The sequence below is a fragment of the Quercus suber genome, unplaced genomic scaffold (genome assembly GCF_002906115.3).
Source record: "Quercus suber isolate HL8 unplaced genomic scaffold, Cork oak 2.0 scaffold_58, whole genome shotgun sequence".
Classification (NCBI taxonomy): domain Eukaryota; kingdom Viridiplantae; phylum Streptophyta; class Magnoliopsida; order Fagales; family Fagaceae; genus Quercus; species Quercus suber.
This window is the reverse complement of record NW_027069523.1, coordinates 1,861,629-1,870,494: the sequence shown is the minus strand read 5'-3', so window position 1 is coordinate 1,870,494 and position 8,866 is coordinate 1,861,629.

Below are 8,866 nucleotides of genomic sequence, written 5' to 3'. Positions count from 1 at the left end.
ATAGTGAGTTTTGGAGTGGTTACTTGTTTCGTAACTTCCCCAACATTTGTGGAAGTTAGAAGGTTCAGACTTAACCTCCACAACTGTTATAGAAGTTAGAATGTTAAATCTTATCTTCTACAACTACTACTGGAAGTTAAGTATTTAGAAGTAAGTTGTAGCGATGAACAAGGATCTTGCCCATATTTCAAAATAGCAACATGTGGTTCGATTCACAAGCTTTTGTAGATAAACCTTTCTAGAAATTTCCTAAGTGCTGAGGGTGGTCCAGACGCTTTCTTGATGTACGACCCTCATGCCCATGGACGATCGTCCTACTAGGGACGACCTTCCTATGTTAAGATAACCTTTTTGATCTAAACGACTCTTATGGACGAATTGGAGTAGATTCAATTTTCAGTTCACCATCAGTTGCCCCCTTGTCCTAGGGTCTTCTAGAGTATTGTAGAATTTACCACTATTCTTTGGATGTGTGCCTTTACGTCAGTGGTGTGTGTGCCATGTGTCATGATCTCACTGGTGACTGGTTGCATCGATTTAACTTTTTGAGGAATATGCCACGTGGCATTCTCAAGTTGGTCGCGTCGTTTCAGATGCCAAATTTCATTGCCTATAAATAGTAGAATTCCTCTCCTATTCTCCACATTTCCTAAATTCTCTTCTTTGACATTCATCATCCAGTGCCTCATCTAGGAGTATTTCCACATCTTTAGTCTTCCTTCATCTAGAGCCAAGTATTCTCTTCATCCTCGTTTTTAGGTTTTCCTTCAAATTTCTTCCTTTTTTTTTTTTTTGGTTGAAGTCCGTTATTTTTGACCATTAAAATTGATCCAAGTACATTTTACTCGTCTATAATCTTTAGGACGAGCTTCCAAATAGTTGCCTTTTAGGCTTTACTTTGTAAGGGTTTTTGGATGGTAGTTGTCTACCCTTTTCTAAAATTTTATGAATGAATGTTTATTTCCATCACTTTTTTATTTATTATTGAACATGTTATTGTATGGAAGAATTTTTCTTTATTTACATCATCCATATTATATTGGGTTTTAAGTGTGGTCCGTCCACTTATGAAGGCATTTAGCTCGTCCATGTTAAGATAATTTCCTCATGTTTAACATTTTCACCATTCTTCAAATTTGGCAAGTATAACTCGTCTTATGAATGACGTGGGTTTTACTAGCTTTAATTGTCTAGAGATCTAAAGGCTAGTTCTATTTTTTGTCCATAGGACTTAACTTTATGCAAAGTGTTTCTAGCTTTTACTTGTCCAAAGATTGGATTGTTTTAGCTGGTTATTTTTATCCATGGATTTTGAATTGTCTTTCGTATATGCATTTTCTTGTCCAGTGGTTGGACAAAGATGTTTAAGGGATAGGTGAATATACCTTAAGCTTATTTCTCTGCTTTATCCTTATTTCAAGGAAAGTATATAGACGTTACATCCCTGCTTCCAGAGATTTTATTTGTCTTGGACTTTTAGCCTTTCTTGTGGATTAGTTTTGATGAGAATTTCAACAACATGATAATTGGAAATTCACACAACCTTTCATATATTGGAAATCCAAACCATATTTACAAAACACTGTCCACAAGTTCTGGCACATGCTTAGAAGTTGATGCCTTTATGGAATTAAAGACGATCAAACAGCAGTTCATGACTTCGTCCATAGATAGTGCACAGTTTAGAAACTGATGCACCTTTAGGGAGTTAAAACACAACATATAATACTAATAACAAACACAGGTAAATGCAAGCAATAGAAAGTAACACAACTTTAGCTCATCTAGGGCGATGAAGTTACCTAGGACGATCCCAAGTTTGGGGGCAATGCCCCTAGTGGTTTATCCTCTTGAATTTATTAGTTTAATTTTTATTAAGGTGCCCGTTTTTTTGGGCTTTGCTCTTTTTCTCTTTTTATTTTAAATTTATCCAAGTACAATTATCTTGTCCAAGTTTACGGACGAGCTTTACATACAATCAGTTATACTATTTACATAACTTTTAAGGGTTTTTGGATGTTGGTCGTCCACCCTCTGAATTCTTTGAATGAATGAATGAATGTTTTCCATTTTCTCATTTCATCATGTTTGAATACGTTTAAGGATTTATGGACGTACTTTATTAATATCGTCCATGTCATTTCCATGGTTGTGTGATTCGTCCATTTAGGAAAACATTTTGTCTCGTCTTGAGCATATGGACGAATTTCTTCTATATTGCCAAAATAGAGTAAAATGAATCCTTCATGTTCGCCATTAAGTACAGCTCTTCCATGAATGACGTGTCTTTTTGCTAACTTTATTTGTTTTTCAAACTTAGGACGATTATTTACTCGTCCTTAGAAAAATTGTGCCCAGCAAATTTTCATCCATGTGCTGGACCTTTTGGCTTGTTAGATTCGTCTATGGGCTTGTGGTGTTTTCACATGCACATTGTTCGTCCATGGTTTAGATGATTAGGCCTTCGGTTTTTATCTCGTCTTTAAGCTTAGATGGATATACCTTAGGTTTATTTTTCTTGCTTTATCCTTTTGATGAAAGCTTATAGATGGTACATCCTTGCATCTAAGGATTTTATTCGTCCTTAGCTGTTTGCCTTCTATGGATTATTTTGAATGAAATCACAAAAAATGGAGGGTTCCTATACAATCATACATATACTTGAAGATACATCATATATATATTTGGAAATCCACATTATGTAAACATTCTTCCTCAAGCATGACACATGCTTAAAAGCTAGTGCCTTTAGGGAATTAAAAATACTTATACAATACAGATTTGTCCATAAGTAACACAAAATACTTATACATCTAAAACACATAGTAGTAATAATAAGCAAACATAAGAAAATAACACTTCAAGCAATAAATTACTTCAAACATCCATGGGGTTCGTCCTGTGGCCTAGTTCGTCCATGGTCACCTTTTATTGATAGTATCTTCTTAGGTGTTCAATATTCCAAGGGTGTTCCAACTTCTGTCCATCCAGGGCTTCCAAGTAATAGGATCCTTACCTCTTGCAGTTGATAACCCTGTAAGGTCCTTACCAATTCGGCCACAGCTTCCCGTGGGCTGGGTTTTTGGTAGCCAAAGAAACCCTTTTTAGGACATGATCCCCAGTGTTGAAGCGCCTGGATTTCACCATGGCATCATGTTGCTTTGCCATGAGATTTTTGTACCTTGCTATTCTCTGCTTTGCGTCCATCCTTATCTCGTCTATAAGATCAAGGTTAAGACAAATCTGTTCCATGTTTTCTTCATCTTGATACTTCATCACCCTATGGCTGGCCATGTGCACTTCTGTAGGTATAAGCTAGTTTAAAAGGAGTTTCCTCGGTGGGGGTCCTCACTGTTGTTCTGTAAGCCCATAAAACACCTGGTAATTCATCCGGCCATACTCCCTTTGCCCTTTCAAGTCGAGTTTTGATGATTTTCAACAAGGATTGGTTTGTTACTTCTGCTTGTCCGTTGGCCTGTGGGTGGGAGGGTGAGGAATAATGATTCTTGATTCCCAGTTGTTCATAAAATTCCCTGAAGTGTGTGTTGTCGAACTATCGTCCATTGTTAGATACTAGTACTTTTGGTACTCCAAATCTTCACACAATGCTTTTCTAGATGAAGTTTTTGATATTCTATTGTATAATTTTTGCTAAGGGTTCAGCTTTCACCCACTTAGTGAAATAACCTATTCCCACTACTAAAAACTTCATCTGTCTGGTTCCAGTTGGAAAGGGGCCTAATATATCCAAACCCCATTGTGCAAAAGGCCAAGGGGCCATCATTGGGGTAGGATACTCCGACGACTGTCTAGGAATATTACTAAAGCGTTGACATTGATCACATACCTTAACATATGCCTTAGCATCAGCTTGGATAGTTGACCAGTAGTATCTTGCACGGATGACCTTGTGGACGAGCGATCTGGCTCCTGAGTGGTTACCACATGCTCTTTCATGAACTTCTCTCAATACATAATTTGCTTCGTTTGGAGCTAAACACCTTAGGTAAGGTTGGGAACAACCTCTTTTGTATAAGACTTTATCCATAAGGATGTACCTGATTGATTTTACCCTGAGCTTTCTGGCCTCGTCCTTCCCCTCTAGAAGCCTTTCGTCCTTCAGGTATGATACTATAGGGGTCATCCAATTTTCCTCACCTTCTATCTGCAACATTTCTGGAAGGTCTATGCATGGCATGTATTGTATTTCATCAAACCCATCCATTGCTTCATTCGCAGAGGCTTCCTTTGCCAGAGTATCTGCTTCTATGTTCTTTTCCCTTGGGATTTGAACGAAATCGACTTCTTTGAATTTCTTCACAAGGCGTACCACCTTCTTTAAGTATCTCTTCATTCTGTCTTCCTTAGCTTCGCATGTCCCATTTACTTAGCCTATGACTAACTGAGAGTCTCCTAAGACGAGTATTGAGTCCGTTTCTACAGATTTAGCCAACTCCAGCCCTTTAAGAGGGGCTACATACTCCACTTCATTGTTGGTTGTTTGGTACTGTAAGCAAACCTTATGCTTCAATTTATCTCCTTCTGGTGACTGCAAAACTACTCCTATGCCTCCTGCATGCAGTGTAGATGATCCATCTATATGGACAACCCATTTTTTATTGTCCTCTCTTTCGCCTAAGTCCTCATAGTTTGGAGTGAACTCTGCAATGAAATTTGCTAGGGCTTGAGCTTTTATTGAATTTCCCGGTCGGTACCGAATGTCAAATTCACTAAGCTTGATTGTCCATTGAATCAGTCGTCCTGTAGCTTCCAACTTGTTTATTGCCTTCTTGAGCAGATGGTCAGTCATGACATTGATGACATGAACTTGGAAGTAATGTCTTAACTTCCTAGAAGCTATGATTAGTGCGAAAGCTAGCTTCTCTATTAGTGGGTACCTTCCTTCTGCTCCTCTGAGTGCTCGACTAGTGTAATATACAGGCTTTTGCACCTTCCCTTCCTTTCTGATCAATGCTGAACTCATGGCATGTGAGGACACTGCTAAGTATAGATACAGTTCTTCTCTTAGCACAGATGGACTTAACAATGGAACCGTGGTAAGATAATCCTTTAAATCTTGGAAGGCCTTTTGACACTCGTCCGTCCATTTGAATGCCTTCCTAAGAAATTTGAAGAAAAGTAAACACTTATCTGTGGCTTTTGAAACAAATCTGTTCAGAGCTGCAACTTGTCTAGTGAGCGATTGGACTTCCTTGATGTTCTTCAGTGGTTCCATGTTCAATATGGCTTGGATTTTGTCTGGATTTGCTTCAATTCCTCTCTGTGAAACCATGAATCCTAGAAAATTTCCTGACGATACTCCAAATGCACATTTACTTGGGTTTAGTTTCATCTTATATCGTGAAGATCGTTCAAATGGCTTCTCTCATCTAAGCTCTTCACAAGCATGTTGTCAATGTACACCTCCACATTCCACCCTATCTGTGGAAAGAACATGTGATTCACCAACCTTTGATAAGTTGCCCCTGCGTTCTTCAGATCGAAGGGCATCACCTTATAACAGAACAAATCTTGACTGGTAATAAAGGAGGTCTTTTCTTGGTTAGCCTCGTCTATCTTTATTTGATTATATCCTGAGAAGGCATCCATGAAGCTCAGCAGCTGATGGCCAGCTGTAGAATCAACCAATTAATCAATGCGTGGCAAATGATAACTATCCTTAGGGCCAGCCTTGTTCAAGTCAATGAAGTCTACGCACATCCTTCACTTGCCATTTGCCTTTTTCACCATCATTACATTTGCTAACTAATCCAGGTAATAGACTTCCCGAATAAACTATGCTGTAGTCAATTTCTGAACCTCTTCCTTGATAGTCTTATCTCATTCAGGAGCGAACACCCTCTTCTTTTGACGAATAGGCTTAGAAGAGGGGAACACATTTAATTGATGAGTAATTACACTTGGATCAATACCTGGCATGTCGTCATGACTTCGTGCAAAAACAACGATACTCTTCCTCAGAAATTGGACGAGGTCTTTTTTCACATTCTCCTTCATACTTGTTCCAATTCTAGTGAACTTCTTAGGATCACTTTCTTGTAATAAAACATCTTCCAATACTTCAATAGGTTCCGCAACAACTCTTCTCTCTTCTATACTCATAGTTTGCACCTGCTCGTCCAGAGTCAACATGGCTAGATAACATTCTTTGGCTGCCAACTGATCTCCTTATGCCTGTCCTATCTTGTACTTCATAGGGAATTTGACTGATAGATAGTAGGTAGATGTTACTGCCTTTCAACTGTTTAAGGTTGGCCTTCTAATGATGGCATTGTATGAGGATGAACAATCCGCCACAAGGAAATTCACTTCCTTAGTTATTTATTGTAGGTATGATCCCACCACTACAAGCAAAGTAATAGTGCCCACGGCTACACTTTCATTCCTCCAAATCCTATCAGTAATGAACATACTAAACAAAGTTGATCTCGTCCAAGCCTCATTTGCTGGAAGGCGGGGTAATATAATATATTGTTGAGCTCCCATTATCCACCAACACCCTCCTAGTTGTGTAATTTACGATGAGTAAGGTAATGACAATTGCATCATGACAATTGCGAATAAAGTGTTGATGTGGCTTCATGGCAAAAATGAATGTCAGCGTGGCTTCAATGCAAATGAAGTGTTGACATGGCTTCATGTTGAAAAAACTTCATTAAAAAAGACAAGTACAAATATTGCTTCAATAGACAAAGTAGTTGTGATGCTTCAAATACAAATGCAAGAGTTGGCGTAGTTTCATGACAAAGATAAGTGGAGACGCGACTTCGACACAAAGAAAGATATGGATGCAGCCTCAATACAAATGCAAACTTTGCACGGTTTCATGATAAGAACAATTGGTGTGGCTACATTGCAAAGACAAGTGTGGAACACGCTCATGCAAAAAAGTGCTAGCATAGTTTCATTAACAACCAGTACTAGTATTGCTTTATTGCCAACGCCAAAGGTGATACGACTTCAAAGACAAATACTGGTGATAGCATTGTTGCCTGACTGAATATCCTTATTGAAACGTCATTGCAAAGACGAATATCACTAAAAGATTGTTGTTGCAGGAAAATAATGTAACAACATGAAGGCATACATCACTGCAAGAACGTTGCTATCAATGAAATATAAAGCCACTAAATGAATGCAAACACTTCTATGAGAACGTCAATGTAAAGTTTGATGTCGAAGCTTAAAGATCAAGGCTGCAAAACAAAAGCAAGCAACAAAAAAATTGTTAGAGAAAAGGTCCATAGCACATATTAAAAAAAAAAAAAAAAAAAAAAAATAGAAGAAAGCTGAAGGTCGAGCATGTGCCTCAGTGATGAAGGAAGGCAAATAACATGCCTTTATATAGAAAACTTCTAAGATAGTAGGCAAGAAAAATGAAGAAAGTTAGCAAACCATTAAATGGTTCCACCAACCAGCCAGTGGAAAGAACTACATTCACATTTCAGAAATGTGAAAACAATTGAAATCCAAAGTCAAATTTTGCAAACTCAAATGCACTAAAAGTCAGGGAAGTCTGCACCGAATTTTGAAATGACGGAGGATATTCAGCCATGGAGTCAAAAGATATTGGTTCATTACCAACCTCACAAATCTGAATCCTGGCACCATCCTGTCAGGGCAGCCACCGCAAAATTAGAGGAAAAAAGGCCATAAGTCCAACAAAGACCCGTGGCTTTCTCATTCATAATTGTGAAAATCCAGACATCATTTCACAAAACTGACCCTATAGAAATCTCAAACGGCCCTCGATCTAAAAAACCTAGAAAGGTCATCAACAACAGAGCCACCACGCACCACCACGCGCCGCCACAAACTCGCGATGACCAACGGTTTAATCCTTGAAATCTGTGCAAATCGGGCCACCAATTCAGAAAACAAACCATACCAGGAGATTCTACGGCCTCCGTTCTACAAAACCCAAAAATTTCGTGATCAAAAGAGTTGACACGCGCCTCCACGCGCCGCCAGAATATCCGTCGGTAATAGCCCCTGTTTCACGCGCTCCCACGCGCCTCCCTCAGTCCTCACGCGCTCACACGCGCCGGGGTTTCTCTCCCACGCGCTGTCACGCGCTTCTCCCCTGGCATGCGCCTCAGTTGCATGACATCATGGATGACGTTATCTGACCTGGTTTGAAAATCTGAACCGGTTTGAACCGCCTACCAAAAAAAAAAAAAAAAAAGAGAAAGAAAAAGGTTTGACCAAGCTGAACTTTGACCTGACCAAAAAGTCAAAATTTTCAAAAGGGGCCTGTCCCACTCAATTTTTCGAGTACATTCCGATTTTGCGATCCGTTTCTTCATTTGAAGCTCGGAAATTGTGCAAATGTCCAATTTTCAAAAAGTTGATTTTTGCATAAATGTTGATCAAAAGTCAAAATTTTTAAGATGGACCTATCTTGCTCAATTTTTCGTGTGCATTCCAATTTTGGAGTCCGTTCCATCATTTGAGACTCGAAAATTGCACAAATAAATCAATTCCAAGATAGTTGTCTTTTGTGTTGAAATTAACCCAAAGTCAAAATTTTCGATCCAGACTTGTCTTGCATAGTTTTTCATGACTTGGAAATCACCAATCTAACTCACATCTCCGAAGTACTCACAATGTCCAAAACTAAAGCTCCCAATATCAAAATTTGAGATTCATCCATTTAGTTTGGATCCTCTCAGGGTTACTCTTTAGATTTCATCAAGGCTTCCCTTTCAAAGTACAAATGAACTCTCACAAGTGTGTCTTGAATTTGAAATTACATCAGGTCACTCGTCCGACCTACCATTCCTATTCGGTGCCTAGCAGTCTTCCGCCTACCATTCTCCTTTCGGTACCAAACATTCCCACCTAC